Consider the following 16991-nt stretch of genomic DNA (forward strand, 5'->3'; position numbering starts at 1 on the left):
GGCATTCTATGACTGTCCTGTGTGAAGATTGCACTGTGTCTGCATGGATTTCCTCCGGGTGCTCCGGTTTCCTCCCACCATGCAGGTTGGGTGGATTGGCTATGATAAATTGCCCCTTAGTGTCCAAAGATGTGCAGGTTAGTTGGAGTTATGGGAGCCTAGTAAATGCCTAGGTAGGGTGCTCTTTTTAGGGTTGGTGCAGACTTGAAGGGTCAAATAGCCTCCTTCTGCACTGTGTGGATTCTATGGATTCTAAATACTTCTTGGCTGAATTTGCTAACTCCGACTGGGATTTCTGTTCGGACACCGCAGTTGACCTCAGTCCCTGGGTGTGAGGGGGGCAGGGGACAAAAATGTCACCTAGGTTTCCAATCCTGACCATTATCCACTGACACGGACTAGAAAATGTGCAAGAGAGCACGCGCAAGACTTTGAGAACACAAAAGAGCGAGCAGAAGTGGGTCAGATGTGGTGCTTCCACAGCTGAAGTCTGCTGATAAAGTCACAAGCTGGCCTGATGTTTGAAGAATGGTCACTCGAGTTGGAAACCAAAGAGCAGCTTGAACTGTGTGCCAGCTAGAGAAGGGAGCCAAAAATGAGAAAATAATTAACAGTTCATTGTAGTATCTATCCTCACTCAACCAACAATTTAAGGTGGTGCATAACCAGCTGTGCACACACACATTTAAAAGGGCAATACTTGCTTGCTCAGCTAAAAATATACAAAATTAAATGGCTGTAATGTAGGTGTAACTACAGACCGGAGGTAAGTTTTAGCAACTAAGCTCTCCTCCCTCTCTCAGCCTGTTATTCCGTTAATTATCCTAGTTACAGGCTCCTTCAGACGATTGGGCATACAGGTCAATAGCAAAAAATATCAAAACATTGCAAATCTCCTCTGAGACAGCAATCTTTTTTTTTTAAAAGAAGAAAAAGATCCATGAATCATCATCTACTCAGAAATAGATAAACACTGTTCATAATGTGATCCCAGAACTACTTCCAACCTTGTCTTTTCCATCAGTTCACCAGGTCAGCTCCATCTCGGCTATACAGCAAAATAACACGACTTCACCTCGTCTCATGAGGAAAAGCCCAGAGTGACTTCTGAAACCACAGGCTCTCCATGTGTGATGGTGCAAGTGACTCACATCACTGCAATAGAATGAGCTGCAGCATCCCCAAGAGGGATCGTTGAACATACAAGTTGAGGAGTGTGAGCTTTAACGGAAGGCCAGTGAATAACACAGCCCGAAAAAGGTCCAGGGCAACTTGGGCTGTTCCACGAATCATGTACCTCTGTCAATTCAAAGATCCTGTTTCCCTGAAAAGAGCTAGGCAAAACAGGACTCTATCTTGGTGGCATTTACTTCAGGGTAAATTGTAGCTATTTACTCAGAACCCACAGTATAACGTCTTTGGGTTGTGGGGCGAAACCCACGCAGACACGGGGAGAATGTGCAAACTCCACACGGACAGTGACCCAGAGCCAGGATCGAAGCTGGGACCTCGGCGCCGTGAGGCAGCAGTGCTAACCACTGTGCCACCATGCTGCCCTATGAAACATGGATTTCAGGTTTAGATGTGACCCTAAGGTTTGATGGGGCTCAGCGACACAACCCACAAATACAAAAGCATGAACACCCAGTTCAAAATCAGCACAGATCTGCACACGTACGTGTAAGGCAGCCATACTTCTCACAGTACTCCCGAGGTGGGAACTAAAAACTCCACGGCGTTTCCAGTTTCTATCCCTATCCCCAATTTTCTTTCTTCCTCTCCTGCTCGTGCTGACTTTTCCAAGGTCAGGTGGTGCTCAATTGCCGGGAATTTCCTCTCCCATTGCCTAATACAGTGTCAGTGAGATCTTCAATAACAGACGGCATTCCTTGCAGCCAAGCCTGATCCTACCCTCAGTCAGCAAAGGCCAGCACTTAAAGCCTCTACCCAGCCCACCTTGCCATCCTTAGAGCAGTGTACAAAGACCGACCAGCACAGAGAAATTTGAATCCATTCCCTTTCTAGTCTGCAAGGCTCAGTTGCAAGCAAGGTAGTGCATTCTCTTGCTAAGCTACTGGGCAATATCTTTTGTGCAAATGTTATTAGAAAAAGCTGTGGGTAGACAGTCACAGCTGATTCACCTCCAGGACTTGCTGACTTCTAAGCAGCCGTAAGAGTGATGCTAATACCCCAGGCACAAATTCAATTATATCCTCGACACAGAAACACAATCGGCTGAATTATTGCATCCACAAGCTGCTATCAGCCAAACATCTACGACAACCCTCAATCACTGACTGCATCAGTGGAACAAGTGGAATTATGCTGACATCTTCAAGCTATCTCTGCAACTATCCCAAATGTACCTTTAAAAAAAACATTGGCTATACTATGCCCCTCCTCTTTCCATTCCTATTGAAGACAGAATAAAATCACCATGTCCCCTACACCGCTCTCCTCACAAATTCCTCCTCCTTGCAATCTCTCCGCTTTTTCAAAAACCCTCAAAAATCTGATATTTCAACACACCATTGGCCCCCAAATCCGGCCTTTTCCTCTCGGTCCTACTCACTATGGCCCCTCGTCCTAATATGGTGCATTTTGTGATGGGAAAATCCCCAAATATAAATAAAAGCTGTTGCCAACCATGTTTAAACATTTGCAGTGGCAGGCAAGAATCTCCTGGGAGCAGTTGGGGAGTCTATGACTAGTTGGCACAGTTTGGAAGTTGGAGCAGGCATTTTAGGGACGTTTTCATGCAATGCGTAGTCAAAGTTAGGTCCGTATTCTGTAAACAGAAATGGATGCTAAATCAATTGTGAATTGTAAAACTGATACATTTTTGGACTAAAGGACCATAGGGCAAAGGCAGGTAAGTCAGGTCACAAATCAGCCATGATCTCATTGAAGGATGGAGCAGGATTGAAGGGCTAAACTGTCTACTGCTGTCCTTTGGCAAATAGTTCCATGACCAGATCCACAAGGTATGAGGCTGGGACAAAAAAGGCCAGGCAATATTCATTAGGAAATAGAAGTGTGGATACATCAGAAGGAAGCACCCTGAGGACTTGTATAGAACACCGCCACACAGACTAGGACATAGCTTCCAAACCCCAATCACAATGTAGTAACTGGTCTCGGGAGGACAGCAGGCTTCAATTGTTTTTTATTTGTTCATAGGACGTGGGCATCGCAGGCTGTCCATCCCCAATTGCCATTGCTCTTGAGGGGCAGTTAGGAGTCAACCACATTGGTGTGGGTCTGGAGTCACATGTAGGCCAGACCAGGTAAGGATGGCAGATTAATGAACCAGATGGGTTTTTGTGACAATCGACAATGGTTTCATGGTCATCATTAGACTATTAATTCCAGATTTTTATTAAATTCAAATTGCACCATCTGCAGTGGCGGGTTTTGAACCTTGGTTCCCACAGCGCTGCTCTGGGTCTCTGGTTTGCCAATCCAGTGAGAATACCACTAGGCCACCGCCTCCTCTCAATTGTTTAATTATATGCAGGCGATGGGCAATGACTGGAGATTCACTTGTGAGCCTATAAATAGGACCAGGTTGACACTGGTTCAGAGACACATGTTGAAAAATTAAAGGGCGAATTTACCGCTGTTCACGCCGGCGCGATATTCCGGTCCCACCGACAGCACCTCGGATTTCCCAGCGACAAGGGGTGCATTCAACGGGGAATTCCGTTGACAGCGGCGGACCAAAGATCCCGCTGGCAGGTCATCTCTGCCACTGAAAAACATGCGGCGGCATACTTGGTAAATCCCACCCAAAGTGCGGAAAGATTGGTTTAGTTATATCCTTCGCCGACTGGCTTTATGGATAAATAAGGGGGTACTGTGGTTCAACTTCTGTGCCCTCAGAAGGGAGGGTGGAATTACCCTAGATCACCATTCCTTCTCTGCCACTGGGTTAAAATCCTGAAACCCCTTCCAAACATGACGGTGGATGTACCTATATCATGTGGACTGTAGTGGTTCAAGAAGGTGGTTCCCCGCCGTCTTCAAGGACAAGTAGGGATAGGGAATAAACTCTAGCCGAGCCAGCGACACCCACATTCCATGAACGAATAAGAACTAAAAAAAGTTACCAAATGAACATTGTTCAACTAAGTAGTAGGCGGATGGGTTTAGTGTAATGATTAAGAGGGTCGGTGGGGTTAAGGTGAATGGGATGGTGATAAGTTGGAATATAGAATCCGGGAAGATGATGATGTGCTAGTGGCACCAAGAAGGCCAGGGAGAAACTGATAGGTAGAATGAGGCTTATTGAACCTTTCCGAGTCCCCAAATAGGTTCCTAAATCTTGACATTCCTTTTTAAACTGAACGATTGGTTTTATTCCTTTTTAGCTTTTCTCTGCCAAGTATTGTTCTGTTCACCCAATTGTCTAATTACTTTTAAAAGCAACTTAGTAACCTATACTGGGGCCTTTCCCTGGTTAAGTGCATCATTCATCTTTGTCTACTGTCACTTGAGAAACATCTTTACAAACTTTGTAATGGGAGGAGGATGAAGCTTGGCTCCTTGTCTGGCAGGGACACATCACAAAAAGCAGACCTCATCTGTCCAAAAAACTGGAACCAACATGCACACAACAGATGGTGTGAAAGGCCTTGAGCACTCAACTAAATTTTTTAAATCTAATATTTTCTTTTACCTTTCTTGCCTGGTGCTGGATCCATGCAAATATCAGGGGTCTGGTACCTCTCCCAAATGGCTATTTCCATGTGAACTAAGAGAGCACCAGTTTCACATTTGCAATCAAACAGACCCCATTGCTCACTCTCCCCACCCTTTCACAACACCTCCACAACTGCAGAAATCTGGGGTTAATTGTAGCAACCCCACCTACCTGATCCCAATTAATTCAGCTATCTCACCACAAGACGAGGGCCTTGCTGATCATGTGGCCGGGTCCGACACGGAGCTGTGCCATACTAGGAGCAACACCCTCCTTTAGCCTCCTTTAGTTCTTTCCATGTGGGGAAATATAGCAGTAAACACCTCTATTTAATCCTCCTGCAGATTAACAGCAGCAGGTAAAGATGACAGGAAAAATACATGAGGCAGAATAACAGTTGTACAAGTGCCCACAGAAATGTGGTGGAGGACAGGGGGGGAGAACAAGAGCTCCCATCTTTATGGAGGGAGGAGGAAGTGTTGCCAACGCTTTGTCTAAATGCTGTCTAGTGGACCACCTACTCACCGTTAGGGAGTATAGAATTACTCTTGTTTTGATCACCTTTATTCATACTGGGATTTACCTGGGTAGGGTTGTGAAAGCACTGCCCTATGGACAGGTGCGGAGTTGTATTTTGACAGGGCAGAGTACATTGGGAGCAAAGGGATCAATTAAACTGAATGGCGGAGTTGGGGTATCTGTTAGGAGTGAATAAAAGATAGAATGTGCATGTCTGTAGATAAGTGTACTATTTGTTTACTTAATGGTTGACATTTGAATACATTCATTGCATTATAAATTTGCTTTGAGACAGTTTGATAGTTAAAATAAATCAACAACCTAAAAATATAATGTCCAATTTAATAAGCTGAAACAGCACACTGATATAATAGTACACTCAAAGCGTACTTATTGATGGGCATGAGGAGCTCAGGCAATGGCAGCTCCCTTTGTTCCTCATGTCTAATCTATTCTTGCTTCCTTCATCACATTTTATGGACCAACACATAATTAAACACCACAAGGTAAAACATCAACAAGCTTCTCTTTTATTACAAGCTATATCCTTGCCAGGAATCTAGTTTTTAAAGACAATAACAAAACTTTAGGCCAAAGTTAAACTAATACTTTCACAGCCCATGCACAAACATTGGAAACTGATTCAGTCTCTGCTCATCATAACTAACTCCAGTATTTCGCTCAGATTCGATCGCAAACTTTCCCTTTACTCTCTTCAAAATCAATCTGATTATAGTGTGTGCTCCTCAAACATCTTCACAAATATTCCATTCTATACACTCTTCCGCTCACTATGTTGAAATTGGGTTACAATCTCTCTAACCCAATTTTTCCCTTGCCCCTTTTTCCCTCTCTCAAGGCTTTTAAAAGTCAAGCATTGGGTGCGATCTTCCAAAAAAAGACCAAAGTTCCCGAGTGAGGGCATTTAACTATGTGTTTCCTGGTACTCGCAGTGCTGAGAAACACATGGCTATTCAACGCGACTCACTTTGAATAAGGAGCTTAAATGGGGAACGCGCAGCCGAGGCCGTACATAGCCCTGGTTTTTTTTACAACGGGGAGAACTCCCCATTGTAGCAAGAGATCAAAATACCATTTTTAAATGGTATCCCGATCTCCCCCCAGCCCGAACACAACAACTCCCCCCCGCCAACAACACCCATGGCAGACAACGCCGTCCCGATCAAGCGCACACAAAAAATGCTACCTTGGGGCCTTGGCAGTGTCAATCTAGCACCCAGGTGGCACTGCCAGAGTGCCAGTCCCAGATGGCACCAGCAGTGCCAGGGCACCACCCTGCCCAAAGGGCATGCAGCTGGGGACCTCCGATCCCCTTGGAGACCCCCCCCCAATGTGGACGCGATATCCCTGGCAACATCTCTCGAAATTGCGCGAGGCGTTGCGAGCCGGGTCTATCCCGGGAGCGGGGGTCTCCCAGCTTTCACCAGCCGTGGCGTGCTGCCTTTCTGTCGCAGTGCGGACAGAAGATCGCGCCCATTGTGTCAGTTAACCATGATTTCTGATTACTCTCCTAGTCTTTTCAATCTTGTTGTCCTCTAATTTGGCCTCGTCTTCATTTTGTTTTCGAAAGAGATAAAATAACTGAATCTCTTTTTTTATAAATTTAAAAAGCCTAATTCTTTTTTTCCAAATAAGGGCCAATTAGCGTGGCCAATCCACCTACCCTGCACACCTTTGGGTTGTGGGGGTGAGATCTATGCAGATACAGGGAGAATGTGCAAACTCCACAGACAGTGACCAGAGGCCGGGATGGAAACCGGTCCTCGGTGCCATGTGGCAGCAGTGCTAACCACTGTGCCACCGTGCCAACAAATAACTGAATTTCTTACATTTTTTTTGCTCCCTCAAAGATTCACTTTTGTCAACATTATCCTTCCTCTCATTCAAGACCTCATGGTTCAGTTCCATTGACAGGGCATTGACCAAAATGTTGGGCACGATTCTCCAAAATGGAGACAGAGTGTTTGCGCCGTCGTGAACGCCGTCGCGTTTCACGATGGCGCGAAACGGTGAGGGCACTACAGATTCTGGCCCCCATAGGGGGCCACCAAATGGGAGCCACGCCAACCCGCTCCTCGGAGAATCGCCTGCCGGCATCGGACCGGCGCCGCGGGAAACAATGGCGCGAATGGCGATTCTCCCATACGGCACGGCATGGGAGAATCGCGCCCCCCAACTCAGTTTCTCTTTTCCCAGATACCACCTGACCTGCATCCATAGATGTCAGTTTCACTCTAACCTCTTCGCCAGTGATTTGAATTTTCATTCACTCTTGGGGAGTCAGCATCACTGCCAACATCTAAATGTCCATCCCTAATTGCCCTCGAGGAGGGGTATGTGGGCCACTCTTCTTTGGGCCCATTCGTCACGAGCGCATATCCTGTAATGGCCGCTAACTCTCGTGAGAGACCAAATACGGGATCTGTGTCAGCGAGAACTGCAAACGCGATGAACATGAGCCCTCCCCACTGACTCGGCGCGAACCTGATTGTGAATATTTAAATTAATTTAAATTCATGGTAAACAGCTCAACACTGTTGCTTCTGGGGCCATTAACCCCCCGCCGGTGTGACATAATGCTGACAGAAAACACAACTAGTTTCCAAAAACAGAAACCACTCGCGATGATCCAGGGGCTCGGAGGTGAGTATTGCCCCCTGGGTGGGAGGGATGACTGGGTAGTGCCCTGGCACCCTGACAGTGCCAACCTGCCAAGGGGTCTATGGTACACCATTTGGTCAGTGGGTGGAGTTGCAATTATGCAGGGATGCCAGCGATGATGTGGGGGAGTTGGGTGGGGAGGAAGATGCCTCATTCTGGCAATGGTGGAAGCGGGGGGGTGGGGGTTTGTCTCTGCATCGCGGCGGATAATGTGGGGGAATCCAGACAGGATGGTGGTGGGGTAGGGGGATGGGTAGGGTCACCCTGAAGCCTATGTGGCATATGTGTGGTGGGGGGGTGACCCAGCCATTGAGTGGTAGCGGGGAGGTTGGTTCTCTGTGTTGGAGAGTTATGGCGATTCCCTTGTCTGCCAGGGATCCTGATTTTTTTGGCGGGAAGGGGGCAAATTCGGAGCACCCTGCCAGAGTAATAGCTCAAAACACACCCCCTGCTGTTTTTTTGACAAAGTGTCGGAAGATGTGGAGTGGAAACCGGGCTAAGTTTTCAGTCAGAATCTGACTGCAATATCCCGTGCAGGACATACAGGGTGGGTATGATTATCTTTTACTGGGTTCTCGCGAAGTTCCTAGCTCCCCCACTGAGGGGCGGGGGAACTCCATTTAGCAATGTATAAAAGGTGAGCAAGTAAGGCACTGAACAGAAAGAGAGCCGGTACGGCACGATCGCAACGTTTAAGATGTATCTTGATAGACACATGAAGGGTGGGTACAGATCATTTGGGCAATAAGTAGTAGGTCTAAATAAGGAATCTGGATTGATGCAAGCTTGGTGGGCCAAAGGGCCTGTTTGGTGGGCCAAATGATGTTCTTTGCTCGGTGTGGACGCCCCGTGTCCTTATTAAACTGAAACTTCATAATTTTGGGGGGAAATTCTGGTGCAGATACACCCACGGTGCTGTCCCGCGGTGCTGTTCGGAATGTTTTGGCTTAGCGATGGTGAAGGAACTGGACTCTCAAGGTGGATATTTCATCCATCTACTCAATAAGCTGAGAGGATTTTCTGTTAAACTTTCATTGAGTACAAATCAACACCTACACAGGAGATATCCAAAATGCATCAAAGGCAAGAACAGAACTTGGCATCTTCTGATCTTTATATTATAGTTGCCCATTGCATTTACCGACAGGGAAAGTGCTAGTCATGTCCAACATCATTATGTATTTGTGTATTGGAACCAAGGAAGAACTTCAGAGGAATTATTATTTTACCACTTCTCCTTAACTGACAACAGATAAATAACACCAAACAAATGACCACATGCACTGCACCAGAAGCTGGTCATTCAACCCTTTATGCTTGTTCTGTCATTCAATCGGATCATAGCTGGTCTACACCGTAACCTCTGTTTATGTGGTCTTGGCTCTATATTGTTCACCTAACAAAGATCTATCAATCTCAGTAACTATTATTCCTCCACAAACATTGTATTCAACTGGCATGCACATTGTTAGAATTTAGTTAACTACGGAAATTCAGTTAATTATTGCATAAAAGATCCAAGTTGGAAAACTGACCGTGCCCCATAATTTCTGGGTGAATTAGTGCTCAAGAGCAGTAGTGATAAAGGAGAATGGCATACATTTTCCACATGTCAGCAAGCACTCCCAGGTCAAGTAGCGCACAATTTAGATACAGAGTAAAGCATACTCTACATTGTCCTATCAAATACTTCCAGATCAATACCCTGATCATGTAGGATTGAGACGAGGAGACATTTCTTCAATCAAAGGTTTGTGAATCTTTGGAATTCTCTACCTCAGGGGGGTGTGAAAGTGCCAAATGTATTTAAGGCTGACGCACAGATTTCTGGTTCCTTCGGGAATTGAGGTATATGGGGATCAGGCAGAAAGGAGAGTTGAAACTCAAGATCAACCTTTGTCATATGAATGGTGGAGCAGGCTCGATGGTCCATATAGTCTTCTCCAGCTACTTTTTCTAAAATGTTTAATCAACCATAAAAGGGAAAAGGTACAATATGGGCTAGACAGAGGAATACCCCCTCTACACCGTCTGATCGAACACACGCAGGGTAGGATACCCCAAACCCATACATATAACCAATCCCTCCGCATTGCCATTTCATGTGGCCTCACTCCTTCCATCATATCAGTCACAGATTAGTTTTATCACTCTCACCCACATCCCCCTTTCTTCGGTGTGTAATCCTGGAAAAATATCTTCACCCAATTCACTTATAACTGCACTCAAAATTCCAACAGCCTTGTCTTTGTTCTTCCTTTCACTATGACATTTCTGCAATGATTGGATCTACTCAACCACACCCTCACCTCCATCTTTGATGCCATATTCTCCATTCAGACCTTTGCTCTCTATCACTTTCTCCCTGGTACATTCCTCATCTCCATTCCCTTACGGCGAAGGGACACAGGCATGAAGAACAACTGGTTGAGCCACTCATCTGCTGGACCACAAAGTACCATCAGGTTTCGTCCACAAAAACTGCTCACTATTTCAGGACGATCTTGGAATGAAAATAAACAAATTCAAAGGGCCAATGAGTTTCTTTGTCACAAAGATTGGCCTAGTGATCCAGAAGCCCAGGCCGGGGACATGGGTTCAAATCCCACCAAGGCAGCCGGTGGAACTTAAATTCAATTAATAAATCTGGAATGTAGAGCAAATCTCATGGATGGTGACCGTAAAATTATCAATTGTCATAAAAATAAATCCCATCTGGTTCACTAATGTGAAGGAAATCTGCCATCCTTACCTGGTCTGGCCTTCACGTGACTCCAGAGCCAATGGAATTCGGTTGACTCTTAAGCGTCCATTAGAATTCTCTAGTTTCTCTACCATTTCCCTCCATGCCTCCTATGAGCACATGTCCATGAGACCCAATTCTCATTCCCTTGATGCTATTTCCACAAAACTGTGGATCCTGCAAATTCCCTTCTCTTCAGACCCAAGAGTTGAGTGGTAAGGCAAACATCAATATATTTATGGCCACAAAAGGTCTGCCTCTGCCAGTGAATATATTTACAGAGACGTGTTGGGACAATCAACCGGCCGATCCCTGTCCGAGCCTACCTTTATACAGAGTTCTTATGAGCCCCAGTTGGGCAGGCCTCCACCCACCAGCAGGGAAGCTCATATTCCACAAGATCAATCAGGATATCCACTTCGGCCTCGTAGGGGTTATTACAACTTCCTGGCTCCCAATATTGTTAACTGTTCTCCTCAAAACAAAACCCTCAAACCCTCTGCTTTTGTAAATAGTTTTCTATCCTTAACCTTCCCTTCCTCTCAAGCCCTCCCCAAATTTGTGCCCCATCTCTTTCAACCTCTTTATTGGGCAGGATTCAACCAAAACATTTTGGGCGAGTTTGGCATGGTGTTTTCCGGTGACTTTTTGGGTGGAATCCGCACCACTATTCAACCACACTAGGGACGTGACCGGTAGATCCCAGGAGAGGCAACCCCGGGCTTCCCATGAGCCGGTACGCCGTGCGGGATCAACCCAGGTCTCATGAGATAATGTCATTTGGATCCTGCCCAGCCTCACACACCTACGTAGGTCAAAAAACCCACTTAGGCATGCTGACCCTGGATCTATCCAGCTCCCGGCATCTACTAACCTCTCCAGGGAGCCCCAGCCAGGCGCCATTCAGTACTGGTCCACACAAACGTGGAACAGGCGGAACGGCACGCGGGGGTCTCCCATGCTAGTAAAAGCCCCTGGGTGGTCAGCGATAGGCAGGATGGCCCCCTGGAACATGGGCACTTGGCACTGCCAGGCTGGCAGCTTGGCACCACCACACTGGCACTGACAAGTTGCCCAGGTTGCACGGCAAAGCTGGCAGGAGCACTGCCAGGGTTGCTGGACAAGGGTCAGGACCTGAGGGGGCCATGCCCATGAACGGAGGGTGGAGGGGGATATGAAGGGCGGGGGCTGCATGGCGGGTATAAAGGAACCTCCGGCAGGTTTGGGAGGGGGGGATGAAGGGTGGGGGTTCTGGAAAGTGGTGTGGGGCCGGAAAGGGGGTGTGGGGAAGCCTGAAAAGCGGAGCTCTCAGGGACCCCATAGCAGGGTGTCATCAATTGAGGGGGTCTGGGGTAGTGCCCATGTGTGTGTGTGTGTGTGTGGGGGGGGGGGGGGGGGGAAGAGGGGGGAGTGATATTGCCCATGGGTGAGGTGTGTGGAGGACCCTCAAGCCCACTTAGAGATCAGGGCACCCTTTTAAAATGGTGGCCCAATTTTGAAAGAAGCGGTCTGTCCAGTGAATTCAGCTCCCCAGTGATGAAAATAGTTCCAAGGGCGGAATTGACTGACCAACTCGCCGTGTTTTTTTGGCAGCGGAGTCGCCCCGCCAGCATAACTTGCTGGTCACGCCATTGTGAACGGGATTTCCCTTGACACTGGGAAACCCATGCGCCATTGGTGGGACCGGAATATTCCGCTGGTGTGTACAGCTGATAAATTCCACCCCAAGAGCGCAATCTTCCCAAAAGGGTACAAAGTCCCCTTGGCAGTGCCAGACATCACCTTGGAGACCCCCACAAGTGCCGTTCCGTCTGGTCCCCATTTGTAGGGACCATTACCAATCGGCGCTCGCCTAGGTCTCCAAGGAAAAGGGATCAAATCCTAAAACACCAGGTACCTCGTGAATCTGCATATTAGAGTGAGGCTTACTGCCTCGCTCTAATATGAAGATTTGCTAAAAAGTGATCCCACACATTGTGGGTGGGATTCACCTTGAAAGATCAAGATCGCGATGGATCTCGCGAGGCGTTGCAAGCCAGGCAGATCCCAGGAGCGGGGGGCAGTATTCTCCCCCCCCCCCCCCGGGCCAGGTGGGAGAATCGCCTGGGCACCGCACGAATCGCACCACGCCGCCCTGACTCCCGCACGCGATTCTCCCACCCCCCCGAAACCAGTGCCTCGAAAATCGCGGCGGGACGCTCAGAGTATCGCCGCAAACGGCGAGCGGCAATTCTCCAGCCCGGATGGGCCGAGCGGCCGCACGTAAACGGCCTAGTCCCGCCGGCACCGTCCTCACCTGGTCGCTGCCGGCGGGTACTCGTCGTGAAGGCTTGGGGGGGGGGGCCTTTGGAGGGGGGGGGGGGGCCTCCCGAGTGGCCTGGTACGTGATCGGGACCAACGGATCGGCAGGCCAGCCTGTCTGTCGGGGGGCCTTTCTTCCGCCGGCGAGCCTGGATCCATCTGCCATGTTTGTGCGGGGCGGCCTGGGGGAAGACGGCCACCGTGCATGCGCTAGTTGGCGCCGGCTAGCCCCACGGAGGGGGGAGAATAGGGGTCTGGGAACGGGCGCCGATGCCGGAGTAAAACACTCCAGTTTTTACTCCGGCGTCGGCACTTAGACTCACATTGGGTGAATCCCGCCCCATGTCTCCCAGTTTTCACCGGTCACGCTGCGCCATGGCAAGCTGCTTTTCTGGTGCAGCGTGGTCAGAGGATCGCACCCTAAGTGCGGGCTAGCCCAGTGAGAAACTCTCCAGGGCCCAAATAAACTCACATGTGGTTAGAAATCAGTGGGGAACTCGCCGATAGCGCCAGAGCGAAACTCCCAGCACAACATGCCACCCTGCCCTGTCCCTGACCACCTAGCATTCTTCAAAGGCCTGGGAGATTTCCCCCCCCCCCCCCCCTCGCCCCCCGGAGGTGCCGTTACACCTGGTCCACGTTTGCGTGGGCCAATACTAAATGGTGTCCGGTCAAGGCGACACTGGTGACTTTCCGGGACCCGGGAGAATACGGCACAAGCATATTTAAATGAGCCACGAGATCTTGATTGTGACGTCTCGCGAGGTTTCATCTCCTTGACGTCTCAAGCATCGAGGGTCTCGTGAGATTTTTCTGCCGCCTCGGGCCACCACGTCCGGCACGAAGAGGCCGTTAGATCACGCTCATTATCTCTGAACTGCCAAACTGCTTGTTTGACATAGATATTTCTGTCCAATAAAACCTTGGTGTCATTTGGCTCTGGCTCATCCAGACTGTTCTGAACCTTGGGTGTCGTTTCTGACCCCAGGATGAGACTTTGACCACATCCTACCACCATCACCAAGACTACCTATTTCATACTCTCAACATTGCCTGACTCCGCCCTGCCTCATCAACACAAACCAGTTGTCCATCCAACAGAACTAACCAACCCCTGGTGCACTCTTGGCCTGTCCCCCACATTTTTCCCTACATAAACTTGAGATCATCAAAAATTATGCAACTCATCTCCTACTTCACACCAAGTCCTGTTTACCCATCACGCCTGTGCTGTCTAACTTGCACTGGTTCCTGTTTAAGCAACATCTTGATTTTAAAATGCTCAGCCTGGGTCTTCAAATCCCTCCATGGCCTCGCCCCTCTCCCTATCTTGAATTTCCTCCATCACCACAACCCTCAAGAGTTACCTGTACTCCTCAGATTCAACGGACCACCTGAACAGCCCCCATTTTAACTGTTCCAAACATTGGTTGGTAAGTCTTCAGCTGCCAAGGTCTCACGGTCTGGACTTCCCTCCCTGGAGCCTCTTTGCCGCTTTCGCCTTTAGGCGCCACTGTTTTGATACAAAGCTTTCCGTCACCTACACTATTATTCCCTTAGGTGATTTGGCGTGGAAATAACTCTATAATGCACTTGGGAGTGTCTTGGATAATTTTATTGTTTAAAGATGCTATATAAATGCAAACTGTATGGGCTTGGTGTTAGCAAAGCCCCATCGAAACGGTTTGATTGATTGCTCCCCTGATAGGTACATTGGGCTGGATGCAGAGTAATGCCCCTTCGTCCTGCAGGAGGACAGCGACATTAATCATTCCACACACCTGGCTCGGTGCGCCCCTTCTCAGCGAGTGGCAGTTTAATGCCAAATTAGGGACAATATTGAGCTACAGTTTCATATCACTAAGCACTGAATAAATGCATTTAAAATGTAATCTTTGAAGCAGAGATAGAGAGAAGACTTTCATTGGTGCCACCTGGACTGTATTTTAACTCAGGTCACAGAAGTTAAAGGTCAATGTCTTGCCCACTGAATCAGTCACCCAACAGTTAATTTATTTTTATTTGCAAATTAAAGCCAGTACAGTACTGATGTCCTGTTATTATATTTCAGCACCAAATTTAGTAAATTGAGTATAATGTATGTTTACAGACTACACTAAATATACCTCAAGCTAGACAGTCATTACTTCACCCAGACTCCCTCAATCTAGCACAAATAGTCACACCCTCAAACACAGCTAATGATGTGACCCACCTGGAGTGGGACTGTTGGTCTTATAACCAAGACCATGAGTTACACCCAGCTGAAAGAGTTAGCTACCCCCGAAGGCAGCAACATTAGAATAAAGTACTCCCAATGCACATTGTAAACACAAACTCACTACAGCTGCCACTTTATAGTGACAGTCACATCCTTTTAAAAAAAAAAATTTAAAGTACCCAATTATTTTTTTCCTTCAATTTAACATGGCGGTCCACCTATCCTGCACATCCTTTTGGGCTGTGAGAGTGAGACCCACACAGACATGGGAGAATGTGCAAACTCCACACGGACAGTGACCCGGGGCCGGTATCGAACCCAGGTCCTCAGCAGCGTGAGGCAGCAGGGATAACCACTGCACCACCATGCTGCCAGAGTCTCGTCCTTTTTTAACTACTCATTTCCTACTTTCTTCTCCAGAAGGCACAAACTCATGTTGAAGAACAGGCTTCACCTCCCTCGTACTTCACCTAATTGAGCATCCACACATGTAAGCCCAGAGAGGGATCACTGAAAACTTCACAGCCAAGTCTCATCATGTCTTAATGTGACATCTGCAAACAGGCATGTTTCAGCAAAGGTCACTGAACAGCTTTCAGGAGCAGCACTTGCTCCTGATCAGATTTTATCCCAGGGGCACCAAAGCCAATCATAGTGCCCAACTGCTCTCCCAGGTAACATCAGCTAACTTCACAACAACCAAGGATCAAAGCTGGGTGGGACCTTCTGCTCTTTGCATGCCTGTTTACTTACCAACATGGATGCTACACTCCCGACCCTTACCACCGATTTAAAAGAGACACTGACGCCATCACAATTAAAACTAGAGATTGTGGCAGTGACTAGCTCAAACAACAGAACCAGCAAACATTACATGGGGGGAAAAAAAAATCTAAATTTTAGAGACCCTAAAAGCACTTTAAAAATACACATACAGTAAGAAACTTTTGAAAAATGTACAAGTCCAAATGAATTTACATTTGGAAGTGTGCATTATATAATAGCAATACATAATAATTTCTATGAAGTAAAGGCAACACAGTATGCATTTATAATAGGTAACGATGTAAATTAATCTAGAATTGGTTTCCAAATATATTTTTTACATAAAATTACAAATACGTTTATAAGATGTATCTTGTTTAAAAAAATAACACTTTAATAAGAGGGGAAGGCAACACCTTTTCCCACAGTATTTAGGAATTACATCAAAAATTGACACTTTGACATGGAGCATCAATGGACATTAGTTCTACTGTATAAAGAATCTGAAGGACAAATCCCCTCATGCGACTGTAATAAAATCTAATGCAACAATATCGGTGGCAGGCTGGAGGCTGACAGCATCTCCCTCAAGCCCTTCCTGCATCGCCTGTAAATTATTTATAAGCAGCTTCACTTAAACCTTTCGAGGCTGTTGACAAACACACCATTTGTACCTGTTTTGTTTTAGCGCGCAGCTGTCCCTACCTCCATCCTGTCCTGCTCGAGGCATTAAACTCGAATCTCTGCTCCCCCCCCAGTCAGTCTCTCGCTCTCACTAACCCGTGCTTCCCCGAATCCAGCCCCACCGCCGCACTCCCATAGGCTCAGGCCCAGCGCTCCCGCCCGCCCATCCCGCGCTTCCATTGGCTGGTTAACCTGCCAATAACCGGCATTGGCTCAACACTGCAACACTCGAGCCTCCCTCTGATTGGGTAATATTGGAAGCCTCCGACGGGAGAATTCTGTTGAGTTGAGGGTTCAGTCCCAAACTCAAGTGAGGCTTGGTGCAAAGAGGAAATTAATTTGCAGTAGCTGAGAGCTGCAGGGTGTTGGTGCTG

At 47.6% G+C, this 16991-nt stretch overlaps 1 protein-coding gene across 3 annotated transcripts in view; it reads right to left on the reverse strand.

Annotated features, from left to right (window-relative positions):
* LOC140395177 (phospholipid-transporting ATPase ABCA1-like) overlaps positions 1 to 16685 on the reverse strand; it is a 246267-nt gene extending 229582 nt beyond the window's left edge. For 2 of the 3 annotated variants that reach the window (XM_072482684.1, XM_072482682.1), the window contains exon 1: positions 16608 to 16679. The gene's annotated coding sequence lies outside the window, so the exon portion shown is untranslated. Of the gene's footprint in view, positions 1 to 16607 lie in introns of all 3 variants that reach the window. The other variant, XM_072482683.1, reaches the window with a different exon arrangement.
* Between the last annotated feature and the right edge of the window lie 306 nt (positions 16686 to 16991).

Source organism: Scyliorhinus torazame, chromosome 18, assembly GCF_047496885.1.
Source record: "Scyliorhinus torazame isolate Kashiwa2021f chromosome 18, sScyTor2.1, whole genome shotgun sequence".
Lineage (NCBI taxonomy): Eukaryota > Metazoa > Chordata > Chondrichthyes > Carcharhiniformes > Scyliorhinidae > Scyliorhinus > Scyliorhinus torazame.